Below are 18,397 nucleotides of genomic sequence, written 5' to 3' on the forward strand. Positions count from 1 at the left end.
ACAGCCTTAGTAATTTCTGTATTTCAGGCTGAGATACATAGATGTCCACACCCTCATCTTCCGAGCCTGAGTCTGTTACCTCACACAGCCAAAGCGACTTTGTGTAAGTGACTGAGTTAAGAACCCAGCCTGTGGAAATGGCCCTGATGTGAGCCCGGTGCCAACACTGGAGTCTTTAAGAGATATGGGCAGGAAGATCGGAACCAGAAAAGGCGATGGGCTGAGGAGATGCAGGCCTTGAGTGAGGCAGCTATGAACGAAGGAAGGCAGGACCTCGCCTACACCAGCCTCTAGAGTGGTGGGTCTCAACCTTCCTGATGCCGAGACCCTTAATATAGTTCCTCATGGCATGGCGATCCCAACCATAAACTTATTTGGTTGCTACTTCATAACTGTAATCCTGCTATTGTTATGAATCCTAACATAAATATCTGTTATGTAGGATATCTGATATGTGACCCCCTTCAGGGGTTACAACCCACAAGCTGAGAACTGCTGGTCTAGCGGTACCAGCCTTGCTAACAACTGAACGTTAGTGCCATGATGTCTGGCTTCCAGAACAAATAGTTTTAAACCACTTCATCATTTTTCATAGTCATAGGAAACGGATACAAAAGGTAAACAATGAGACCTAGGTCCTGAGTCCAAAAAGGGACAAATCCTTTTCCTCCAGAGCCCTTACATGAGGAAGGCTATTACCTTACATGAGTCTTCCTTGGCCTCTGACTGTGTCACTTCCTCAGATGATGTCTTTCAGAGCAGACAAGTAGTGGACACCACCAGGCTCTAAATCTCCCAAGACTATACACAGCTTTGGTCAGGGGACATACAAGGCAGAAGTCAGAAAGGAGGGAGCTAAATGAACAAAACACTTGTAAGCTCTTGGCACTCTGGCCTTTGAGAAACGTGTGTTGTTGTTACTGTTGTCTTGTTTTTAGAAAACCTCAGAGTGGTCACATACGTAGAGTGAAGAAGCGAAGTAGAAAGTTTATCAAATCCCGGAGAAAAATGAGAAGACAAGGACTTCAAATGAATTATGGGAAAGTTGTCCAAGAGGAAATAAGAGATATAGCTCAGGCTGCATGAAGAATTTGATGGGGCTTTGTTTTGTTTTGTTTTGTTTTGTTTTGTTTTGTTTTGTTTTGAGACAAGGTCTCCCTAGGCAGCAATGGTTGGCCTAGAATTTGCCATGCTGATTAGACTGGCTTTAAACTCACAGAGAGTCCAGCTTCCTCTGTTTCCTGAGTGAGGTAGAGTTTTTTAAGACACTAGGACACCTTAGGTAAGATATTACCCTAGGAGGGGTGTGAGAGCCTCTTCCTGACCTCACTGGGAACACAGCCTCAGATCCCCTGCTCTCTTCCAGCCTGCCTGAATTATATTTGTAAACTCCAGAGGCCACGGGTCCCCAGAGAGGGAGTAGTGTGTAGCCTGTTGTGAAGAGAGCAGACAGGAGGGTAGAGAGTGCAGGCTGTCTGGATGACACCCCAAGTTTCCATTTGGTTTATGTCATCTTTGTGTGAGGCTCTCAACTCCCTTTTTTTTTTTTTTTTAAAGCAAAATGCTTTTCAAACAGGGCTGTTACTAGGCTGTGGTGGAGGCCTCTCAGAAGGGTGCATCAAATACCATTCATTATGCTAGCTTGGAAAACACATAGAGACAATTACTGAGAACAAACTCATGTTGTTTATGTACAGATATAAATCCAAACATACAAGTATAGGGGTATTTAGGATAAAATACAATGCAATCAGTTCACTGGTTATTTTGTGAGTGAGAGCAGAAATTGTCTAGGAGCTCTGAACTCATGTTTCTGTGTCTAGTCTTGTGTTTTTAAGTGGTGGTATTAAAGATCCTTTTTCTTCTTTTGTGGATTGTCTCAGCTTTTTTTTTTCCTTCAAAATAGTTTTTAAAGAAAAGAAATCTGAGGCTAGGGCTATAGTCCCATCAGTATAGTGATTACCTGGTGTGAACAAAGTCTTTGGTTCTAGACCCACGACCATGTAAACTAACTGGGGTTAGTCCCAGAACTTGGAAAGTGGAGGCAGGAGGATCAGGAGTTCAAAATCATTCTCAACTATACAAAGAGTTCAAGGCCAACTTGGGCTACATGAAGGCCTGTCTCTCAAAAAGAGAAAATAAATAAATAGAAAAGGGAAAAAAATGAACGAGAAGAAAAAATTAATCTTCCATTTTGACCTTTGAAAAAGATTAGTCATAGATCATAAGGTAGAAAGATTGTACCCACAGAGTGTAGGAATTTGAATTCTGTCTTCTGTGTGGTCTTCTGCTGTAAGTCAAGGGCAACACTGCTTCCTTTCATGTTCTTCCACAGGAAACACCACATTTTTTTTTTTGAGAACTAATTTTTAAGAATGATTTTTGAGAACGAATCACTTTATTATCTTGTCAAATATAGGTTCTTATTTTTATATCAAGCGAGTGGTTTCTAACAAACTCTCATCAAATGGTCCATGGTCTGCATGGGCAGCAAGGGCCCAGAACGTCTTAGACCCAGGGCATCAAGTCACGAGTCACAGTTTCTGTGTTAGTTATTGTTCTATCACTGAAACAAACTGCCTGACCACAGTCAAATGGAAAGCAGGAAGGTTTTATTCTGACTCGGAGCTTACAATCCATGATTATTTGGGTATGATGCTTTGGGCTGTGGTGATGTCGCATTTGACATAGGTTGGTAGCATGCTGTAGAGAAGGCTGTTCAACTGTAGCTGGAAGGAGAGTTAGAGGAGGAAGGGGAGGTAATCCAGGTCCAACACCCCCTTCAAGACATGGCTCCAATAACATAACTTCCTTCCACAAGTGTCCATCCCCTAAAGGTTCAAGCACTTCCCTACAGCGCTGTGGGCTGTAGACTCAACCTTGAATACATGGAAACTAATAAAAACAGTCACGAGCCAAACCGTAGCACATTAGATCTAAGAACCAAACTCCACAATGATGTGAACTTCAAGCCAGCAAGTCAAAAGCTTCTCAAAACTACATACAAGGTCAGCCAAGGTCACCTAGTTAACTCCGAAACCAGGCTGGCTATGATCCCAGGGCCTCCAAGACCGAAGGTAGCCCCTCTCTGAGGTCTAGGAAGTGTTCCTTTAAGCAAAGGCTATCTAGGTATCAGCACCAAATTCCTGCTTCTTCCAACTCTTTTCCCATAAATGGAAAAGGCCTCCCCTGGGAGATCCCCAGGGACCTTCCCCTGGCTTTTGTTGTGGTCACTGCTGTTATCACTGACATTACAGCAATGGTTATGATCCCAGTCAGCTGGAATGTTTGTCCCACATACCAGGATATATTTGCTCCTATACGATTACACCTCAACGAGACTCGCTGGTATTTAAAAGCAGCACTCGTATTTAAAAAAAAAAACAAAAAAAAAAAAACAAAAAAACAAAACAAAAACTAAACACTGGGTGATCAGCCAGAACTCAAGGGCACTTCCCACCCTGAATTGTACATGCCAAAACTAACCAAATCACTAGCTTGTGTCTTCCTGTTTAATTACTGGCAAGCAAACAACACAAGCCCCACAGTCCACGCTGCATACTTGGTATCACCCTCCATCAAGACAAAGGATCAAAACAGGCTTTGTTCTGGGACTCTCTGTTCTGGGGCCAGGGAGTTCTTGTGGGGTTTGTACTTGTTGAACCTGTGAATGCCTACTAGGTTCTCTTAAGTCTCCAGCAGACTCATTCCTGTAACCAACTCTTCAATGAGGTCCTGCCCTCCGTCGCTGATGTTTTCTCTGACATAGTTTCCCTATGATGCCAACCATTAAAAGGCATCGTCTCCAGCCAGGCAGAGGCCACAGGGGCAGTCTTGACCTCCACATGGCTCTGGGTGTCTTACTAGTTTCAGAGAGCTAAGCAGAGGTCCCGTTTTATAGAATCAATTTCTAAGAGGTTTGGGAAATCATTAGGCACAATTACTGTGATTCACAATTGAGAAGCCCAGGGCCAAGAGCAATCAAGTAGTCAAGGTCATTCATGCAGTTTAGAGCAGAGACAGAGAGGCTGTCTTAGCTGATGAAATCCACATCCCATCCGTACAGGAAAAGTAGCATTTGAAAGCATCCCTCAGAGTGTAGAGAAGTCTGTGGGGAAGAACACTGCAGAGGCACACACATGGTATACATACATACATGTAAACAAAGTCATACATATAAAATAAAAACAAAATTTTAAAGGGTTTGTTTTAATGTTATTTATGTGCATGAGTGCTTATCATGCATTCGTGCATGTATACCTCATGTGTGCCTGGTGCCTACAGAGGCCAGAAGAAGTCACTGGATCCCCTAGAACTGTTATGCATGGTTGTAAGTCACTGTGTACGTGGTGCTGGGAAATGAACCCAGGTCCTCTGCAAGAACAGCAAGTGCTCTTAACCATTGAAGTGTCCCTAATTTTTGTTCAACTATTCCTGAAAGTAAAATCTATCCACAGCGCATAGACTACCACCACCAGAGTCACTCAGTGAGGATCTGATTAGCTAAAGAATATTGTGTTAGTTTCTTTTCTACTACTGTGATCAAACAGCACGACCAAGGCAACAACTTATAGGAGAAAAAGTTTACCTGCTGCATGCTTCCAGAGGGTTAAGCATCCATCATGGTAGGGGAACATGGTGGAGGGCAGCAGGGAAGGCAAGTGGAGCAGAAGCTAAAGGTTCACATCTTGAACTGCAAGCAGAAAGCAGAAGGAACAAACTGGGAATGGGACAGGGCATTTAATCTTCAAAGCCCATCCCCAAGCGACATACTTCTTACAACAAGGCCACACTTCCTAAATCCCAAACAATAACACCAGCTGTCGACCAAATGTCCAACACTATTGGTGTTATTTCTCATTCAAATTCACTACAGTAGCTATCTAAATAATGACAGACTAGCAGGGTAGGGGGGAAACCCTCTTTGGATTCGAGAACTGACTGCATCTAAAATTAGATGTGTGCTTGCATGACTCAGTATTCCCCTGGTCATGTTTTGCTAATCCATGACGTAGGATCAGCAAGAGGTTTTTAACTGCTGCACGAGACTATCAGGATAGAAAACTAGAATAAGACTCTAGCCTGGTAGTTATCACATAAATGGATTTGGAGTCAACACATGTGGGATTGATTCCAGCTCCATAGATTGGTGCTTCCGCCCTTTGGGAAAAATCCTTTGAGTGCTCTGGACAGGTTTTCACACCCTCGAAAGTCAGGTAAAGACCTTGTAACTGGGTAGAGGGGTAAAATGATAGCTACTACAGCAAGCTTAGAACACAAGAGGCATCTAACCATGAAAGACCCTTAGGGTTCTCCTGGCGGACCCGATTTTTCCCACCTAGATCTCATTTCCCCCTACAATTGGATCCTTGAGGTAAAAAGCTGACAAGTGCTACTGTTTATTTGAAGGGCAGAGAAGAACATGTCGCAGGCCCTTGAGGAATTTTACTATTGGTGGGAAACAAGCAGTTACCACATATTAAGGATTCTGCTTGCATTATCTCCCTTCGGCCTTGATAAGCATCTCTAATGCAATGGCTATTCGAAGCTCATTTTAGAATTGAGTTTATGTTGACATCAGAACATTGAGCCCAAAGGTCTACTAAGAGGATGAACTCTACCAAGCTGGACTTCCAAGTTATTCCCACTACTGAGTTACAACTGCCTGTAACTCCAACTCCTGGGGATCCAATGATTGTTCTGGCCTTCACAGGTATCTGTGTGTACATCCATGTGCATGCATACACACACGTGTATTTGTGTATGTGTATGTCTATGTGTATGTATATAAAGAAGTTCGTCCTCCTCTGTTCTGAAGGCTGAGGGTCTGACATGAAGAGGGCAGAACTCTGGCTTCTCTTTGGCTGTCTCCAAATACAGTCACATCCTGGGGTATGAAGTGTCCAGGTTTCATCGCAGGAATTTCGGAGACAATTCTGGCCCTAATACCGTGGTTCCTACTACAAATATGTCCTAAACAAATTCTGAGATCCCAGAGTCTAGAAAACTAATGTGCATAGGGATGAAGAGGGCAGAGTCTGCCTGGGAAGACCCCTGCATTCTCTTGGAGCCCCTCCATGTGGTCTCCTTTGTCCTCAGGTGTTTTTCTACATCCTCCATCCTCAAACTTCCCAGTAAGCACTGCTCACTGGCTGTTGTTTCTCAGGGCCAGCAATTCTCAATCTGCCTTCTGCCAGTGCTCTCTGCCCAGATGTGTCAGGGTTGGGACTAAAGATGACTGAATCTGGCTCTGACTCCACCTGCCAGGGCAGAGAGCCCAGGACTTCCATTTCCTCTGAGTGGCCTATAGTTTTGACATATAGAGTATGTTTTCCAATTAGTTGTCCCAGTGGTGTTATTTACCTAATTTGCTCAATCTTTATTTTAGTCTTTCTTGACCTCGCCTCCGTTCCCTTGTGACTGTCAGCCCACACACTGCCTGGTTTTCAGGCCCTGTTTCAAAACATTACTTTGTCTGCCTTCCCAAACTTAACGACACCCATCCCCATCACACACACACACACACACACACACACACACACACACACACACACGCACACCATTTACATTTGTCTATCAGCTTACTCATGCTCCCTCCATCTGCTTTTTGTTATTGATATGTTTCTTTGTGAAAAGTGTCCATTGATGACACTTCCAGTTCATTGTCTGCGTTTTCCTACAAGGTCTAATCTGCCATCCGTTGCAGCCTTATCACAGACATTGCATCTTTCTATCTCAATAGTTAATCTGCATCTAATTATCAATTCTTTCTTTTCTCTTCTTAAAAATATAGGTTGTTTGGACAACACATGCTTTAGTGTCCCTGGACTTCCTGCTTAGCGCGTCAGTACAGCGAGGCCCACCGGTTCTTCACAGGTCACCCAAAGAAATGCAGCCTTGATTGATTCTTTGTGAACAAACCCTAGGTTCGCTTATGACTTGTTAAGAAAACACTAGTGTCCCAATACTGCTTTAGCTGCAATGGAAAGCCACTGAGGGAGTGACAATCCACAGAGACATCCAGACTATGTTGCTTGGGCAGGAGGTAACAGGCTTGTTCTGACTTAGTTAACAGAGGCATTTCTCTCTGACCAAGGAGTCTCATGGCTTCTGCCAGCAACCAGGAAACAGTAAGAGATTCATTTGCTGACCACTATGTATGGTGAATCCAAGCTTCACTAAATGCAATACAATATTGTATAATACAACAGTAACAAATGAATAAAAATAGTATGTATGTACCTCTCTTGGGCATATACCCAAAAGATGCCTCAACATATAAAAGAGACACGTGCTCCACTATGTTCATCGCAGCCTTATTTATAATAGCCAGAAGCTGGAAAGAACCCAGATGCCCTTCAACAGAGGAATGGATACAGAAAATGTGGTACATCTACACAATGGAATATTACTCAGCTATCAAAAACAACGAGTTTATGAAATTTGTAGGCAAATGGTTGGAACTGGAAAATATCATCCTGAGTGAGCTAACCCACTCACAGAAAGACATACATGGTATGCACTCATTGATAAGTGGCTATTAGCCCAAATGCTTGAATTACCCTAGATCCCTAGAACAAACGAAACTCAAGACGGATGATCAAAATGTGAATGCTTCACTCCTTCTTTAAATGAGGAAAAAGAATACCCTTGGCAGGGAAGGGAGAGGCAAAGATTAAAACAGACACAGAAGGAACACCCATTCAGAGCCTGCCCCACAGGTGGCCCATACATATACAGCCACCCAATTAGACAAGATGGATGAAGCAAAGAAGTGCAGACCGACAGGAGCCGGATGTAGATCGCTCCTGAGAGACACAGCCAGAATACAGCAAATACAGAGGCGAATGCCAGCAGCAAACCACTGAACTGAGAATAGGTCCCCCGTTGAAGGAATCAGAGAAAGAACTGGAAGAGCTTGAAGGTGCTCGAGACCCCAAAAGTACAACAATGTCAAGCAACCAGAGCTTCCAGGGACTAAGCCACTACCTAAAGACTATACATGGACTGACCCTGGACTCTGTCCCCATAGGTAGCAATGAATATCCTAGTAAGAGCACCAGTGGAAGGGGAAGCCCTGGGTCCTGCTAAGACTGAACCCCCAGTGATCTAGACTATGCGGGGAGGGTGGCAATGGGGGGAGGTTTGGGAGGGGAACACCCATAAGGAAGGGGAGGGGGGAGGGTGATGTTTGTCCGGAAACCGGGAAAGGGAATAACACTTGAAATGTATATAAGAAATACTCAAGTTAATAAAAAAAAAAAATAGTATGTATGTGCCTGAGCTTTCAAAAGTAACAGATGAAGTTCAGGTGAGTATCACACACACACACACACACACACACACACACACACACTCATGCATAAACACACATATTCACACTCCAACTTTATATTTATATTTAACATAAACTTTAAAACAAAGGGATATAGAGTAATGCTCACCTCTAAATACCATTGTGTAAGCCAACAAAATTTTATAAACATGACAGTTTACAAGTGTACATACAATGATGTAAATTATTATGTATGTGATTTACAAAAAACAGATTATGAGGTTTGTCAAAACCCCATACTTTTCCTGTGTTGACTGGTCAAAATTGATCTTGTGTTAAATAAGTTTCTATTTATCTACTATTAGTTAGCACTTCACATCCGTGGTATAAGGCTTCCCATCCCAGGTTAGAAGACTAAACACATGGGTTTGAGCATGTGTTGGCCCATGGCCACTTGTTTTGTGCACCAGTGGGGCTGTGGCGGAGAGTAGGCAGTAGATTTATGGTTCCTAGATACCTTGAAAGAATCAGAAATGAACAGCTAGGTCAGAGTCATTAAAGGCTAGATGGATTCTGAGGTCTGAAGCTGGTCTTTGACAAGCCCCACCGGTTTTCTTTCTAGGCCTCCTGATCAACCACAAGTTCCCCGCAGCTGTCTGCAGACTTCTCAGTTTCCTGCATTTCTCCACACTACTAGAAGCTTCTTAGCTGGTACTCGCACAAACTGACTTGGCACCAACATTCTAGCTGGATATATAAAAGATCTGACAGTTGGGCCTCTCTGAGGCATTTTCTGTGCTATGGAGTCTCTTATCTGGCAGGCATCTCTTGTCTTTTACTAATTGACTAGTGTGATGGGTGTTGATAATACCTTGTCTACACTTGCAACTGTCTTCCTTAGGGCTGTTTTTCTTTTTCTTTCCGCGGTCATCCTAGACAGGAGCAGAACAAGTCAGAAATGATGGAGGACTAACACCTCCAGGAATAAATTCCCACCAGGCATAGACAGATATTCTGTCTTCCTTGCTCTTCCTCTAGGCTGATTGGGAGAGATAACACTGCCTCCCAGGAATTGCAGGAGGAATGAGCTGGGGTGGCCACAGTGAACCGCCTTCTCCATACCTTGCTTACCGCCTCTCCCACCATCCAAAGCTTGCTGCCTTCGCTCCTGGTTGATGTTTGTAAGGAGCGTCTTAAATTTGGTTCTGAGTCTCAAGGTGTGCTTCAGGAAAACTCAAATATAACCACGTACATGGAACCCAAATCCATGCCAAGTGAACACTGGTCAATGAGCTATCCCCAAATCTGGCCAAGAGTGACCATGTGCTTCCACAGAAACTCGGACCTATCGCCAGCAGTGCCAGCTACATACATACATACATACATGTATATATATATGTATATATATTTTTGTGGTACTCATAGAAAGATGAAAATTGTTTAAAGGCAAGCAGCACTGTCGAAGGCTCTGTAGTGTGAAGCATTTTCCTTTCTTTTGCAACCTGTCAACTTTTTTCTTCCTACCGATTCGTTATTGACTTAAACCAGTATATATTAATTATACCTAATGATGGGCTCCGGCGTGATATTTTTACACATAAATAAAGCATTTTGATCATATTCACCTCTGAAGCTTTTACTTTGCTACTTGATGTCATTCTAAGTTAAGAAAATTAAATCTAAAAGTGTCTGGGATGAGTTTTATTGCTGACCTTTCTGTTGTAAAGTGTTGGTTTAAAAATGCAAACACAAAGGTGTTTAACATGCATGTAATCATTGAAATTACATTGTTCATAACCCTGTGGCTTCTGCATACACATGTGGATGTAGAATAGCAAAATGTTAAGAACCAAAGACAAAGTGTACTGTTCATCTCCTCCCCCCCCCCCCTCTTAACCTGTATCATCACTTTACCTAAGTCAGGGAAGTAAGATTAACCAGAAAGGACATGGTGGGGTGTCCGGTTGTGTTTCTCAGATTCTCAAGGTCTTTGTTCTTTATTCAAGACAAGTTCTGGCAAAAATGAGACTAAGTCAGCGTCCTTCCTTTCTCACTCAGTCCTAGACACCCTTCAATCATATTCTCTTTCAGTAGAATCTGTGTTCATGTGACATTACAAATTCTAAATGTGAGCCAGGGCCAAGGACCAGGAGATGCATTTTCTGTCTTAACTCAGCTCACCTGTGTTATATTGAAATCTTCAAGTTAGATAAAAACTATTAAGGGCTTCAAGATGGCCACAGCTGTGTGTGAAACTGGATTAGGAACTCTTTTGAGTCCAGGGCTGTGTCAATGTCATACACCTATAACACTGGCTTTGATGGTCATGCTATATTGAGCATCTGGAAGCCCGAATCATGATTCTACAAGGCATTCAGTTTCTTGGTGCTTGGAATCCTTAAAGGCTGAATATCTTTTTTTTTTTTTTTGGTTCTTTTTTTCGGAGTTGGGGACCGAACCCAGGGCCTTGCGCTTCCTAGGCAAGCGCTCTACTGCTGAGCTAAATCCCCAACCCCCAAGGTTGAATATCTTAAGCATGATAATAATACAGGTGTTATTTCTAAAAAGTCTACTATTCTGCCACCTTAGCCTTTTTTTTTTATTCAGGCAGGCTGTCCTGGTGGTGGTGGTGGTGGTGGCAGCGGCAGCGGCGGCAGTGGCGATGATGATGATGGTGATGATGATGGTGGTGATGGTGGTGGTGATGATGATGATGATTTTGTCAACTTGCTACAAGCTAGGCCACTCAGGAAGAAGGGACTTCAGTTTAGAGAATGCTTCCATAAGACCGTCGTGTAGTCTTATGTGGTGGGGCATTTTCTAGATTAGTGATTGATCGGGGGAGACTACATTGTTGTGAGTGGTGTCACCCCTGGACAGATGGTTCTGGGTGCTGTAAGAAAGAATTCTGAGCAAGTCACTGGGGAGCAAGCCAGTAAGCAGCACCTCTCCCTGGCCTCTGCCTCAGGGTCTGCTTCCGGGGTCCTACCTTGAGCTCCTACCCTGGAGTCTCTTGATGGTGGTCTCGAACCTGTCAGCTGAGATAAAGCCTTTCCCCACCATATTGCTTTCAGTCATGGCGTTTTGTCAGCAAACCAATCTAAGGCATGGGGTGTTTTAGAGATGGAGAGTAAATTTAAAGGACATACCTGCCCCTTACGTTCGCTCTCCCCATTCTCTCCAGTAACCCGTTAAAACAGTGGCTCTCAACCTTCCTAATGCTGCAACCCTTGACACAGTTCCTTATGTTGTGACGACCTCACCCATAAAGTTCTGTTACTTCATAACTGGAATGGTGCTACTGTTATGAATTGCAAAATGAGTATCGGTGTTTTCCATTGGTCTTAGGCCACTCCTACGAAATAGTCATTCGACGCCTGCCCCCAGGGTGATGGCAACCCACAGGTTGAGAATCACTGTTTTAAAATGTGAAAAGACCCTCGGATCCCGGCCCGCAGCAGCTCTCTGCTCCCAAACCCCGTGGGAGAGAGACCTCACCGCCTGGTCAGGTGGGCACTCCTGAGGCTGCAGAGCGGAAGAGACCACCAACACTGCTCACCCCTGCCCACATCCCTGGCCCAAGAGGCAACTGTATAAGGCCTCTGGGTTCCCGTAGGGGAGGGCCCAGGAGCGGCAGGACCCCTGCGCATGAGACACCGCCGGAACCTGAAGGAAACAGACAGGATAAACAGTTCTCTGCACCCAAATCCCGTGGGAGGGAGAGCTAAACCTTCAGAGAGGCAGACACGCCTGGGAAAACAGAAGAGACTGCACTCTGTGCACATCCAGACCCCAGAGGAAAACACCAAACGCCATCTGGAACCCTGGTGCACGGAGGCTCCCGGAGAGAGCGGCACAGATCTTCCCGGTTGCTGCCGCTGCGGAGAGGACTTAGGCAGTACCCCACGAGCAAACTTGAGCCTTGGAACCACAGGTAGGACCAACTTTTCCCCTGCAAGAAACCTGCCTGGTGAACTCAAGACACAGGCCCACAGGAACAGCTGAAGACCTGTAGAGAGGAAAAACTACATGCCCGAAAGCAGAACACTCTGTCCCCATAACTGGCTGAAAGAAAACAGGAAAACAGGTCTACAGCACTCCTGACACACAGGCTTATAGGACAGTCTAGCCACGGTCAGAAATAGCAGAACAAAGTAACACTAGAGATAATCTGATGGCGAGAGGCAAGCGCAGGAACCCAAGCAACAGAAACCAAGACTACATGGCATCATCGGAGCCCAATTCTCCCACCAAAGCAAACATGGAATATCCAAACACACCAGAAAAGCAAGATCTAGTTTCAAAATCATATTTGATCATGATGCTGGAGGACTTCAAGAAAGACATAAAGAACTCCCTTAGAGAACAAGTAGAAGCCTACAGAGAGGAATCACAAAAATCCCTGAAAGAATTCCAGGAAAACACAATCAAACAGTTGAAGGAATTAAAAATGGAAATAGAAGCAATCAAGAAAGAACACATGGAAACAACCCTGGACATAGAAAATCAAAAGAAAAGACAAGGAGCTGTAGATACAAGCTTCACCAACAGAATACAAGAGATGGAAGAGAGAATCTCGGGAGCAGAAGACTCCATAGAAATCATTGACTCAACTGTCAAAGATAATGTAAAGCAGAAAAAGCTACTGGTCCAAAACATACAGGAAATCCAGGACTCAATGAGAAGATCAAACCTAAGGATAATAGGTATAGAAGAGAGTGAAGACTCCCAGCTCAAAGGACCAGTAAATATCTTCAACAAAATCATAGAAGAAAACTTCCCTAACCTAAAAAAAGAGATACCCATAGGCATACAAGAAGCCTACAGAACTCCAAATAGATTGGACCAGAAAAGAAACACCTCCCGTCACATAATTGTCAAAACACCAAATGCACAAAATAAAGAAAGAATATTAAAAGCAGTAAGGGAAAAAGGTCAAGTAACATATAAAGGCAGACCTATCAGAATCACACCAGACTTTTCGCCAGAAACTATGAAGGCCAGAAGATCCTGGACTGATGTCATACAGACCCTAAGAGAACACAACTGCCAGCCCAGGTTACTGTATCCTGCAAAACTCTCAATTAACATAGATGGAGAAACCAAGATATTCCATGACAAAACCAAATTTACACAATACCTTTCTACAAATCCAGCACTACAAAGGATAATAAAGGGTAAAGCCCAACATAAGGAGGCAAGCTATACCCTAGAAGAAGCAAGAAACTAATCATCTTGGCAACAAAACAAAGAGAAGAAAAGCACACAAACATAACCTCACATCCAAATATGAATATAACAGGAAGCAATAATCACTATTCCTTAATATCTCTCAACATCAATGGCCTCAACTCCCCAATAAAAAGACATAGATTAACAAACTGGATACGCAATGAGGACCCTGCATTCTGCTGCCTACAGGAAACACACCTCAGAGACAAAGACAGACACTACCTCAGAGTGAAAGGCTGGAAAACAACTTTCCAAGCAAATGGTCAGAAGAAGCAAGCTGGAGTAGCCATTCTAATATCAAATAAAATCAATTTTCAATTAAAAGTCATCAAAAAAGATAAGGAAGGACACTTCATATTCATCAAAGGAAAAATCCACCAAGATGAACTCTCAATCCTCATCTTCGGTTGGTTTATATACAAGTGTGCAATTTCTAGGCTTGAAAGTAAAATGATGCTATCTGGTGCTGGATAGAGGAGCCTTATTTTTTATTATGGCAGCTTGCTATTTTTGTAACATGGTGATTTGGTTGAACTCAATAAAGTACAGTAGTAACTGATCTCCCCTTCTTCCTGGATGAGTGAGAAGATGATTAAATGTTGATGTCAGCATCCTTGAGCATATTCAGATGAGCTTCTGCTTCTGTTGAAAAGGATGCTGTGTTTGATTGTGGTCTGAAGCTTTGAAGCATTACTTGGCATCTCCTTCCTTGGAGGTCTCACTGTTTAAACATAACAGATTTGATAGCTTGTTGGTAAGGTGAGGTCCAGCTTGTCTCCACTAGGTCATCTTCATGTGAATCCGGTGGTTATACGGTTTTGTTCTAGGGATATTTCATTTTTTTAATAACGGTTTTAGCTGACATTCATGGAGAGAATGAATCCTTAGAACTGTGCCACTAGTGAAAGGAAATCCTGTCTAGAGTATGTTTCTTTACAAAGCTGTGTCACACCATCCTTTGGGCCCTCTGCTGGAAAAGTAGAATCAAGTCTCAAATAATGCCTTTTAAATTGTATCCTCTAGTATTATAGATGTAGGACAGTACTGTATCATACCTCTGTGGATGTAAAATAGCTTGTACCTGCTTTATGATACATAGTAGTGACCGTGCTTTATCAGAGCTGTTTTTAATGATGTTGCTCAGAATGTTTTCTTTCCAGATGATGATTGAGAAGCTAATTAAAAAAAAAATGGGGGCTGGGGATTTAGCTCAGTGGTAGAGCGCTTACCTAGGAAGCGCAAGGCCCTGGGTTCGGTCCCCAGCTCCGAAAAAAAGAACAAAAAAAAAAAAATGGTGCCAGGTACCACAAGAGTAACAGAACTGTGCTGTTTTCTTGGGTTTTGTTTTTTTACTTTTTTTTTTTTTAATGGAGTGTGCTGGATGTCTCTACAGTTTTGTTCAGATGACTGCAGAACCTGGAAAAGCTGTTGCTGCTGTTGATGCATAACACACTGCTATTATTGGTCTTTTTATATAAATATAAATATATATATACAGATATATAATTTGAATTTTTTGAAACTTTAGCTGTGCTGTCAACTTTGGAAAAAAGTATCCCCGTTTACTGTGTTGAGTTGGCACTGTACAGAAATTAACAGCCATATTGGTCTAGAAATGTTGAACTTAAGTTTTTTCCATTTGTACAGGGGTAACACACTGTATTAAATATGTAAGGTCTTATCTACGTGGGTTTGATTACAAAAACTAATAAAGTATTCTCTAAATTTAAAAAAAAATAAATAAAATGTGAAAAGAATCGCAATAGCTTTAGAACATGCTTGGGGTGAGCAACATTCTTTTTAGATGAATTTCTGCTGTTAGTTTTCTCTTAAATGCTGCTGGCTTTGAACATGTCTCAGTAAGTTTTACACTTGAATGCACGTATGATCATACGTATACTTCACATACACACACTCACACACACACTTCACACATACAACACTCCACATATACATACTCCACACACACAATCTCACACACACATACACTCCACACACACACTATCACACACACACTCCACACAACACTCCACAAACATACAAACACACACACACACACATACTCCACACACACTACACATATACAACACACACATACTTCACACATACACTCCATACAACACACACACACACACATACACTCTACACACATACATACACATATACACTCCACACACACACACACACAAACATACAACCACACACAGACAATCACACATACACAACCACACACACGGTGTTCTCTTATGCCCATGGAAAATCCCCATGCCACCTCAACTTGCCTTAGTCACCAGGGCTGCCGCTTGTGGTTCTGGCTGACTTCCACATGTGTGCCCTGCCCCTGACTTGGCCTGTTTTAGATGTTGCTGTAACACCTGCTGGTTCCCCTGTCAGGAAAGTTCCTTAGGAAGAACATTCTGGCTTTTCAGAACAAGACTTCCAGCATGCTCACGCACGCACATTTGTGTGTGTGTGTGTGTGTGTGTGTGTGTGTGTGTGTGTGTGTGTGTGTGTGTGTGTGTGTGTGTGTCTTCCTAGAAACCATGGTTACTTCCAGCCAGGCGCCACAGCAGCCCTTCCTGGGCAGGAGGCCATTTCAATAAGGACCACTGGGGCTTAGTAAGCAGAGAAAAGCAGCTCGTTCCCAGACAGGATGTTGGGAAGACGCCCTGAATGAGCCTTGCTGGGCAAGAGACGCCAAGGAGACAGAGAATGTGGGCCAGTACCCCAGGAAGTTATTCATGAGCCTGCGCTGTTTGATAAACACTGAAGCAAAGCCTTTCCTAAACAACTAACTTCGAAATTCCAGAAACTCCGCAAACAATGACTGGACATTCCTCGCCTCTTATTTGCTTATTTGTGCACTAAAACCTTCAAAGACAACAGAAGCCAGGGCTCTGACTTGGGTATGAGACTGGGAGTGATGTATGTGGCATGAGGCACTGGCGGAGCCCTGCTCCAACAGCCGTCCTCCTTCAGGCATCAGCGGCATCCCAGGAGCCCTTGCTGCTTCCGGTAGCACCTCACCTCAAGCTAAAGTCTATACACAGTAGTATGAATCCTGATCGAAGTAACAGATCAAAACCACAGACTTCCACGTTCACACTTCCGAGAGATGTAACTGGGTCACGTTAGGAAGGAATCTAGATAGAGATTTCTCATGCAGCTAGCTAGCTACCTGACTTGAATGAGATATTCAAATGTCTGAGGGCACATTCTTTTTAGAAATGTTATTAAAATTATGAAATGTATATGTACACACATACAGCGTACATAATTACATAGGCATCTAATTACAAAATAAATATTAATATTATTGCATACATAAATATCTTTAGAGTATTAACCGACAAATATTAGGATGATGGATATGTGTGTATATATACACATTGGGACGGGACATATATAAGAATATATTTCCTACGTTTGTCGTTGACTGGTAAGATCAATTTTTCATGACAAGAAATAGAAAGCCTCAGTTGTTCCTCTTCTCCCTGCCTCATTAAAATTACACTCAAAGCTTCTATTGAGATGCTCCCTCTGCCGTTGCAACTGCCCTCTGCGTTTTTCATTCCTCTTCTGTTTTTTTCAGTTGCATTTGTAACTTTCAGTGCATATGCAATATATCTGCTCCTTGTTGTTGATATTTTTTGACTCTTCCTCCCCTTTCTCCTTTGTGAAGTAAGTTTATATTACAGGATAGCTAATTGTAAACGTCAAAATGAATGGCTTAAGAAACATCAGGGCTTTAGTGAGGTATGCCTTTGGCTGTGTGTGCGCATGCGCAGGCACAAGAGTGCGTCTAGAGATGATTGGCCTGAGGTCGCTCTGAATGTCAGTGGCACTGTCCCATGGACTGGGGTTCAGACAGAATAAAATTATATTCCCATAGAGCAAACAAAGGAACTTCAACCATCTACAACGAAACAGAGACACGAGTCTCTGTATACCGTCAAAACGCTCTAAGCTCAGACATTTCTAAAAGTACCCAGCTCTACAAAGCCGGCTGAAAGAGACCAGCTAGCTGCATAGAGCCCTTCGGAGAGCCTGGTGACTTCTTCTGGAGCTCCTGTGTTTGTCTCTGTCCATCCTTCCTGGGTAGGATTCCCATTACTCTAACCTCCTGATAATGCTCACCACATACTGGTATGAAAATGATTTCAATGGTGGTGGAAGGGAGGAGACAGAGATAAAGGTCCCAGAGCATCCTGGGAGTGCTTTCACTCACAGTGACACGGGCTCCTATCAGCACTCCTGTGCTGCTGTAGACAGGTACAGAAAAGCACATGTTCAGATGACCCCATCCCTGCCCCATCCCCAATAAACACAATTCATCTTGCGGTTGGTTCCCTTCCAAAACTGAGGTAGACAAAGAGGCCTGGGCTAACTGGAGCTGCATTGGAGATGCTCTTCATCTTGAAATTTAATATAAGGCAGAATCGGGTGGCTATGACAAGTGTCTAATAATGAAACCATTTGGTTTGTGACCGGTGCTGATCTCGAACGCCCCAGTGCCCTGAGCTGGAGTCTGTAGCTGAAAGACTTTTGTTCGGAAAGCTAATGGACCAGCCCAAAGACCTTCCAAACAGACATAATGGCTTAATTATTACTTTAATCAGAAGGTCAAAGCTTCTAAAGGGCAGCTTCCTTCCCTTAAGGTTTTCCACGCCTCCTGGCTTTATCCACAGCTGACCCGATCTTCCCACAGTTCAGCGGGCTCTGGGTTTACAAAAGGGAAAATGGCCAGCTGGATCTCCGAACAGCTTGGTACCTTGTAAATAAGATGTACCCGGATGAAATGAGGTGCACTGGAGAGCCTGCGCGGGGGAGGAAACTGAACCTGGATTCTGAAACAGTTGACTCACAGGTTAACTACCCATTAAAGTGGAA

At 43.3% G+C, this 18,397-nt stretch overlaps 1 long non-coding RNA gene across 2 annotated transcripts in view; it reads right to left on the reverse strand.

Annotated features, from left to right (window-relative positions):
• The window catches only part of LOC120097814 (uncharacterized), a 48,499-nt gene that overhangs the window by 13,796 nt on the left and 16,306 nt on the right, over positions 1 to 18,397 (reverse strand). Inside the window, exon 2 of one of the 2 annotated variants that reach the window (XR_015641210.1) lies at positions 4,589 to 4,693. The exons of the other annotated variant lie outside the window; for it this stretch is intronic. This is a non-coding gene — a long non-coding RNA (uncharacterized LOC120097814). The remainder of the gene's footprint in view (positions 1 to 4,588; positions 4,694 to 18,397) is intronic. 2 annotated transcript variants of the gene reach the window in all.

This window comes from Rattus norvegicus, chromosome 17, assembly GCF_021556685.1.
Source record: "Rattus norvegicus strain SHRSP/BbbUtx chromosome 17, alternate assembly SHRSP_T2T, whole genome shotgun sequence".
NCBI classification, from domain to species: Eukaryota; Metazoa; Chordata; class Mammalia; order Rodentia; family Muridae; genus Rattus; species Rattus norvegicus.